Consider the following 8458-nt stretch of genomic DNA (forward strand, 5'->3'; position numbering starts at 1 on the left):
GATCTTGACCAGCTGGACCTCGACCAATCAGAGAGGATCCAGTTGGATCTCTGTGATTGTTGGCCTCTGATTGGTTGCTCAGATTTTTTTCAGGCTCTCTTAACAAACGAGTTTTCATTTTGATCTCTCTCTGCAGTCCAGTAGACGTGTGAACCAGGACAAACCGCTGTGGTTCTGCAGAACCTCTGCTGTGGTTCGGTCTGACCCACAGGTGGCGCTGTCTGCTGTCTGAAGGCTGAGCTGCAGCCCGGTAATCGCTGCAGCTGTAATTTATGCAGACATCGATCTGACCGTCTCCTCTCTGTCCCTCCTTCCTTTTCTCCTCTGCGGACGTCAGGATGAAACGCCGCGACTCGATTCTAATTTCATCTCAGATCTGTTTCTCGCCATCGATCTCTTCACACCAGCGAGGCGCAGAGTGACATTGAGGAGCAGAGCGATATGAAGATGAATTCAGAGAAGAGAATCCAACCCTCTGCTGAGAGACAGAAAAACAGAAACAGAGCGACGTTCGGAAAGTTGCAGTAAAAATTACCAGCAGTTATTTGGCCCATTTAGCCGATAAGAGAAAATAGGATCCATATTTTCATCATATTCTTCATTCACTTTGAAATGTCACAGTTTCAAACTAAATACTTCAGTTAGAAAGCTACATTTAGCTCGCTGACTAAATATTTATTTAGTAAAAATATTTAACTACAAAGTAGAGATTTAGTCACCCTGTTAATTTTTTATAACTCCAAGCTACATATTTATCTTCAAACTAAATATCCTGCTTGCAGAATAAATATTTAGTTTGAAACTGACCTTTATAAATGACTATCAGTTATTGCTGTTATTGTTATTTCCTGTCTGTAACTTTTCCTAAGCGGTTCTGGTTCCTCTGAATTCTGCAGACGTTTCCGGGTTTCTGCACCTGCAGGCCCGGTTTGAGCCCAGAGTCTCGCCTGCAGGTCCGGTTTGAGCCCAGAGTCTCGCCTGCAGGTCCGGTTTGAGCCCAGAGTCTCGCCTGCAGGCCCGGTTTGAGCCCAGTCTCGCCTGCAGGTCCGGTTTGAGCCCAGAGTCTCGCCTGCAGGCCCGGTTTGAGCCCAGAGTCTCGCCTGCAGGCCCGGTTTGAGCCCAGAGTCTCGCCTGCAGGCCCGGTTGGAGCCCAGAGTCTCGCCTGCAGGCCTGGTTTGTCAGGTTGAGGCGTGAAGTGAAGATGAGAGAGAAACCTGGAAGCAGAGAATCGTTTTCCAACCTGAGGATGAGGAGAGGACGTCATCCAGAACCAGAACCAGAACCTGACTGGAGCCGGCCCAAAGTGCTTTGCTGGAAACATCCAGCAACCTGATATCATCTCCTCTTCCCATCCGTCTGCAGGCCGCCACTTCCTGTCAGGGCTTCTTAAAGGGCCGGTATCATATTAAATCCACTCATAATGTTTTCCCTCTGCAGAAGCAGACCTGCTCTGATTCTGCCATGTTTGATAAATCCTTTAGTCTCCATGGCAACCATTCAGCTGCTCTCGCCACCTGGGCGGACCTAGCCCCGCCCCCTCAGGTGCAGCTCCTCCTCTGAGTTTAGAGTTTAAACTTCAGACTTGAGTGCAAGTAGCTCCTGCAGACTAGCCAGCAGCAGTTAGCAAACATTAAAGGAGCTGCTGCTCAGAGCAACGCTGGTAGAAACGTTAAAGGGTTAATAGAGAAGCCATGTTGGGAAGAAAGAGCAGGAGTTTCTTAAAGAGACAGAGACCCAATTTCAAGGCAGGAAGTAAGATTGATGTTGAATCATATTTGATATGAATAACAGAAGGTAACACAGTGATGCTGTGAAACAGAGAAGCTCTGACCTCTGACCCTTCAGAACCTGCTGATGGTTCTGATCCAAACCTGGTCCTGTCCAGGTCATGGTACATGGATGACTGGGGACGGATTCAGACCTGTCAGGTTGCTTCAGGCAGACCGGACCGGTGCCGGTGCCGCTCGCTGCCAGTGTCCTGCCGGTTTTGTTCGGGTGGCTCTGCCGGTTCTGTTTGGGTCACTCTGCCGGTTCTGTTTGGGTCGCTCTGCCTCGCCGTGGTTCTGGCAGGCAGCTGGACTGACTGCGTGTCCTCTGGCAGAACTTCCTGCTGTCGATTTCTGGGATGAAGGGCAGAATAACAACCATCAGAGGAAGAGCAGAAATCGAAGCGGGGCGGTTCTGTGTCACACAGGAGTCCAGTTCCTCCGGTTCTGATTAATATGATCTCTGCACTGAGCAGCTCCCACTGAGAGCACCGAGTTAGGCTCAGCAGGGGTCCAGATGGGTCCAGTCGGGACAGAACTTATTGTTCCTGATTTAAAGTTTCTGTCTCAGCAGGTCTTCAGAAACCTGCTGACTGACTTCCCAGAACCAGAACCAGAACCAGACAATTGAAGCCGCATTTCACTCCTCAGATCTGGAACAAACTGGATGAAACTGTTTTAGTCTCTTTTAACTGCTCACATAACCATGTTTATGTGTGTCTGCGGCCAGTCACATGTAAACAGACGGAACCGGATCAACTGAACCGGATCAACTGAACCGGATCAACTGAACCTGATCAACTAAACCTGATTAACTAAACCTGATTAGACTGAACCTGATTAACTAGCCTTTAGGGAGGGAACAGTCTGCAGAGAAGAAGAGTCATGCCTGGTTCTACCTGGTTCTGCCTGATCCTGCCTGGTTCTGCCTGGTCCTGCCTGATCATGTCTGGTTCTGCCTGGTCCTGCCTGGTCCTGCCTGATCCTGCCTGGTTCTGCCTGATCCTGCCTGGTTCTGTACTGGGACATACTGGGTCGTATGTTCACAGTTTCTCATAACGCTTCGCTCTCCATCTCCAGCTCAGACAGATCCATGTCTGACCCGGGGCCAGGTGCATTCTGGGAATCTGTGCTGAAGCTGCTTTGTTCTCTGAAAGCCATGAAGACGTACAGAAGGCCACCCGGCTCTATCCGCCCGCCCCCAGCCGTCCCAGCCGCCCTGTGCTGCCACCGGCCTCCATAATTGCAGAGTTATTATCTGAGAGAGTCTGGAATGAGTTTCATCCCAGAGGAAAATCCCTGTAAGTGATTTTCTGCTGCAGCCTGATTTGGGGGGCGGGGGTCAGCGGGACGCCGGCCTCCAGGGGGAGCTGTAATTATTTTCCAGGAGTCTGAGTCATTGCTGCTGGAATATTGGACATGAATATTTCTGTGAGAAGCTCTGAGGAGGATTCCAGCTTTCTGTCCATCCATACGGGAAACCGTACAGGGAAATGTTCCTGCTACTGTGGAAAGAAAGTACACCCTGCAACAAGACAGTACACCCTGCAACAAGAAAGTACACCCTGCAACAAGACAGTACACCCTGCAACAAGACAGTACACCCTGGGCAGCGCCACAGTGCCTTCACTTCTCATCACATGTATTGATTATCTGATCATCATTAGCACAACACCTCATAGGAGCAAGGGTCAAAGGTCATCTCCAGCTGGCGTCTCTAGAAGAGAAGATCAATCCCAACACAGCAATAAAAAACTTTAAAGACATATGTAAAATTAAAAAATAATAAATATTATTTATAAATTAAAGTAAAAGATAATACAATTAAAATTAAAGAAAATTAAATTAATAAGATTATTGGCATGATAACTTAAAATGAATGACTCAAAATAAAAATTTAAGAATTTCTTTTTACATAAATTAAAAAAAAAGATTTTTTTAAAGATGACAAATTTAAAGAAATTTACGATGGAAGAAAAAATAAATAAAATATAAAAAAATAAATAAAATGTAAAAATTAAAACAAATGAAGAAAAAATTGAATTTAAAAAAAAATGTAAAAATTCAAATCCATCCAGTTTTTGATGAGCCAGCAGTTGTTTCAGGTTCCCGGTGTTAAATAATTGCAGCCTGGAATCAGTTTTCCAGCTAAACGCTGTGATGACATCACAGCTTTGGCTAGTGACATCACAGCATGGGTTGATGATGTCACAGCATGTGGTGATGATGTCACAGCATGTGGTGATGATGTCACAGCGTGGGGTGAACCTGGGTGCGACATGCCGCCGTGTTTTTCTGCCTGTGCGTAATAATAGCTCGGCGCTGCGTGCGCCGGCTGCCTGTGTGAGGAGCAGAGCAGATGGTCTGTTCTCTCGCCGGCAGCTCAGCGAACGTGTGAATTAAAAAATCCCAGCTGAATTATAATAAACTCTCAGTTGAACTCGGCAGGTTCTCAGCTGCGATCCGCCGACAGAACAAAGACACGGCGCAGAGAGCGTGGGAGGACGAGAGCTTCTCTCCTCACAAATGAAGCAGAAAACAGAGGCGGTGATGGCACTGCAACCAGGCTGCAGCAGGTCAAAGGTCAGTGACAAAGAACGGAGGAGCAGAAACCTGAACTCTGAATACGATATGAGAAGATTCAACCCAAAAATCCATAATTAATCCCAGATGGAATATAAATGTTGATGCAACTCAGAAAATCCAAGTTTCTACAAAGGTTTATTTTGAATGTTGATGAGCTTCAGGCCTCCTGTAGAGGTCAGTGTTACAGCACAGCTAAATAAGCCTCTGACTGATGGTGAAGAGGAGGGTCTGGGTTCTCTGTTATTTTCTAGATTTTATGAAGAATCCATCAGTCTGTTGTTCATCCTCCACTTCTTCTCCCAACATGAAAACAGTGTCTGACCTTTGACCCTGTTTATCTAGAAATCTGCAGTCATCTCCTTTGTTTTCTCCATGTTTTACACCGAAGTTTCAAGTGTCTGCCTAAATAAATCTTCCTTATTTTAATTGTAAGTAGTTCTTTAAATGTCCTGTGAGATGATATACTTACCCATGTATCGATAACAACTGGAACTTTCAATATCCAGCAAGTTATTTTCACAATTAAACGAGTGTCCCCCGGATTAATTACACTCTCTGCAGCTGCAGCTGTGAAGTTGCCGTATTAACCCGATACTTGCTGGAAAGTGCAACGTCTCCCCTTTCAGAAACCGTTGGAATTTTTCAGATAGCGCTATGTGTGGCGGAATTACGGTACTGCAAATTTAGATGTGTCGCCGCCGACAAGTTAAGCTGTTTTCCCTGCTGATGGTCCAGTCGACCCGGTTCTACTGGAACCAGAACTCCATCACCTGTTCCACCTCCAGCTGCTGTGGCTCTGAGTCAAACCAACCTGTTCCCCTCCTGGCCTGTGGGGGCGCTGCACCAAGAACCACTGAAGGAAACGACACAAAAACCTCTGAAGACACTGAGAGCAACTTCCTTCCTCACCAGATGGAAACAAGATGGAGGCGTCAGATTTTAGCGGTTGGAGGATTTCTCTTTAGGCTAAAGACCAGGAGCCATTTCTGCTGCTAAAGCAAGGCTAGCAAGTTAGCTTTGGTTGCATTTACCCAGAATGCCCTGCTCTGTAGTCCACTTCCTGCTTTTGTAGTGGTCTCCGGTCCACTTGGCGTTCACATTCAAACCAAACCAGAGTTCACTTCAACCGAACCCAGACCGAGGGTTGGAGGACCAGAGGTCAGAGGTCGATTAGTGTTCCCACCTCACAAACCGAACTGGGCTTTCTAGGCAAACAGACCGGAGTCGGGTTAAAGTGGACTGAACAGGGCTGTGGGAACGCAGCCCATTTTATCTCCATGTCTGATATTTCTGCAGATGACAGTTAAGTAAACGGTGGGAGAACAGAGCCCTGCGGAGCTCCAGCGGCCCGTCCGGTGGCCCGTCCGTCCGGTGGCCCGTCCGGCCGGCGGCCCAGCGGTCCAGGTGACTGATGGTGTCAAACCAAAGCCTCAGCTGCTGGACAAACGGCGGATTATAGAGAATACTTCTGATAGTTCCTCTTTGTTTCCCTAGACGACTGTAAAAAGACAAGCAGAACCAGAAAGTGATTCTTGTAATTAAATGTTAATTTATTCCCGGCTCACTTACTGCTTCTTGTTGTGTAACCACAGCCGCCGAGTAATTAAAAGATAACCTCATTTCCAAGGTCAATATTTTCCTACTTATACTCAAATGGAAAAAAATGATCATAACTAAGAGAAAGAGAAAGCCAAGGCTGCAGAGCTGCATGTTTTATTCATGGCTCTGTAGTCTAAAGTAAATTTGTCCTGCAGTGAACTCAGCATATGGCTTCTGATCAGTGATTTATTGATTTATTTGCTGTAAATACAAAGTTTGGATCAGAAGTTTTCATGAAGTGAAGCAGAAGCTGGAGAAAACAGATGTGATGTTTCCGTGTCGTTCATCATAACTACGGCAGGGAATTTAATCTGCATTCATCACATTCACTTTTATTTACAACTGTAAATCTGCAGGTTACACCAAAAGTTTTCATCTGGGAAAAATACTGGAGAATTTAGTGCAAAAATAAATGCTGCTTTACAACCAACTTGAGAAATTTGCATTTTTTAGTGGCTAATGTTTTTTTTAGGTGAGACGGCATGGGAGAGACTGAAATATTCAGTTATCTGATCCCTGCAGAGCAACCAGCTGTTCCTCTGACTGATGGATGTTTCTGGATCCTCCTGGATGGTTCTGGTCGGTCTGGTTCTGTTTAGATGAACTAAACTCCTGGTTTCGTTCCTGCTGCCGTTTTAGGAGCTGAACAAAAACTCCAGAAGGAGATTTAGAGATCTGAGCGAAACCAATCAGAAATCTTCTTCTCTTTCAATTTGTAGTCTGTCAGTCATGGTTTCATTTCCTGTCTGCCTGTTTACCTGCCGTTCCTTTCCCTCCAGGTCTTCCTCGCTGGTCGTGATCGTCTCTTTTATCTCAGAGAATGACAGACGAAGAAGAGGAAGAGGAGCTCAGATCGTCTCGCACATCCTTCTGTCTGTCTGGATCAGACGGAATAACAGAATATGAGCAGCAGAAAGAAACTGAACATGTGAATCTGACCTTTGACTTTAAAACCTTCATCATCATCATAATCATCATCATCACAGTGAGCTGCATGTCAGAAAAGTGAACTCTGGTTCTGTGTGAATGCATCTGAGCAACAAGCGGACCAAACCAGGAAGTGGACTACAGCGCAGGGCATTCTGGGTAAATGCAACCAAAGCTAATGTGTTAGCATAGCGCTAGCAGCAGAAATGGCTCCTGGTCTTTAGCCAAAGACTAAAGAGAAATCCTCCAACCGCTAAAATCTGACGCCTCCATCTTGTTTCCATCAGAGGTTTTTGTGTCGTTTCCTTCAGTGGTTCTTGGTGCAGCGCCCCCACAGGCCAGGAGGGGAACAGGTTGGTTTGACTCAGAGCCACAGCAGCTGGAGGTGGAGCAGGTGATGGAGTTCTGGTTCTGAACTGGGAGTGTGTGAGAAATGGTTTTCTTCATTGTAGTTTTCTTAAAGATAATAATTGTGTTGTGACTGAAAACCAACCCTATCACAGTGCCGGAGATCTGGAGTCAGTTTGTTTACGCTAAAATAACTTCATCCCACAGTTCCAATTTGCATAATTATATTGTCAATGGAAAAGCAGCTTATAGCTAAATAGCAACGTTGGCCTACAGCTAAAATTGCTTATAATCAATGTTTGCCATAGGAGTGAGTTGGATTTCTGGTTCGGTAAATATTTACGTCCTTCCTGTGGATTTGAGAAGTCATAGTGATTATTACCTTTAGGTGGCAGTAATGTGCCTCTATGGATGTAAACTATTAAACATCCATAAAGAAGAAGAAGAAGTTTCAGGTTATTGATATTCATTTATCATGTGGGTCTGTGATGTAATTTGTAAACTTTGTTGACCTTTTTTTTCAGACGTCCAATAGTCATAAAACGTTTTACTGGTTTGTTTGGTTTCCTGATGTCTTTAATCCAGGAACATTATCCAGAACTGGACCCAGTTTGTGAGCAGAAGCTTGAGGAGAGCGCCGACGTGTCGGGACTCTGCGCCCGGATCAGCTGAGCTGTTTAAGGTTTTAGAACCGGTTTCTCTCTGGTTCTGGAGCGATCCGGTTCTCTAATGAGATGCTGTTTGCTGTGGGAGGAGAGCAGCAGGTGTGTTTGTTTCTTCATGTGTGACACACACACACACGCACACACACACATACACACACACACACACACACTCTCCCAGCAGCTGCTTGTTTAACTGTGTGATGGTGTGTGTGATGTAAACTGGCAGCTCTGACTCCATTTGCATACGATGTGTGTGAGTTTGAGTTCAGATCTGTCAGCTGAACCTTCCTCTGTTTCTGTGTTCGGATTGTCGAGAAGCAGCTCAGTTCTGGTTCTGGATCTGGATCTGGATCTGGATATGGTGCTGGATCTGGATCTGGATCTGGGGCTGGATCTGGACCTGGTTCTGGTGCTGGTTCTGGATCTGGATCTGGTTCTGGATCTGGTGCTGGTTCTGGATCTGGAGCTGGTTCTGGATCTGGTGCTGGATCTGGTGCTGGTTCTGGTTCTGGATCTGGTGCTGGTGCTGGATCTGGTGCTGGATCTGGTGCTGGATCTGGTGCTGGA

The 8458-nt window shown here is 46.1% G+C and overlaps 1 long non-coding RNA gene across 1 annotated transcript in view; it reads left to right on the forward strand.

Annotated features, from left to right (window-relative positions):
* Positions 1–7752: 7752 nt before the first annotated feature.
* Positions 7753–8458, forward strand: part of LOC106957533 (uncharacterized) — a 9114-nt gene continuing 8408 nt past the window's right edge. Inside the window, exon 1 of the long non-coding RNA XR_001426970.1 lies at positions 7753–7990. This is a non-coding gene — a long non-coding RNA (uncharacterized LOC106957533). The remainder of the gene's footprint in view (positions 7991–8458) is intronic.

The sequence above is a fragment of the Poecilia latipinna genome, unplaced genomic scaffold, assembly GCF_001443285.1.
Source record: "Poecilia latipinna isolate Pla-1442-1.1 unplaced genomic scaffold, P_latipinna-1.0 Scaffold913, whole genome shotgun sequence".
NCBI lineage: Eukaryota > Metazoa > Chordata > Actinopteri > Cyprinodontiformes > Poeciliidae > Poecilia > Poecilia latipinna.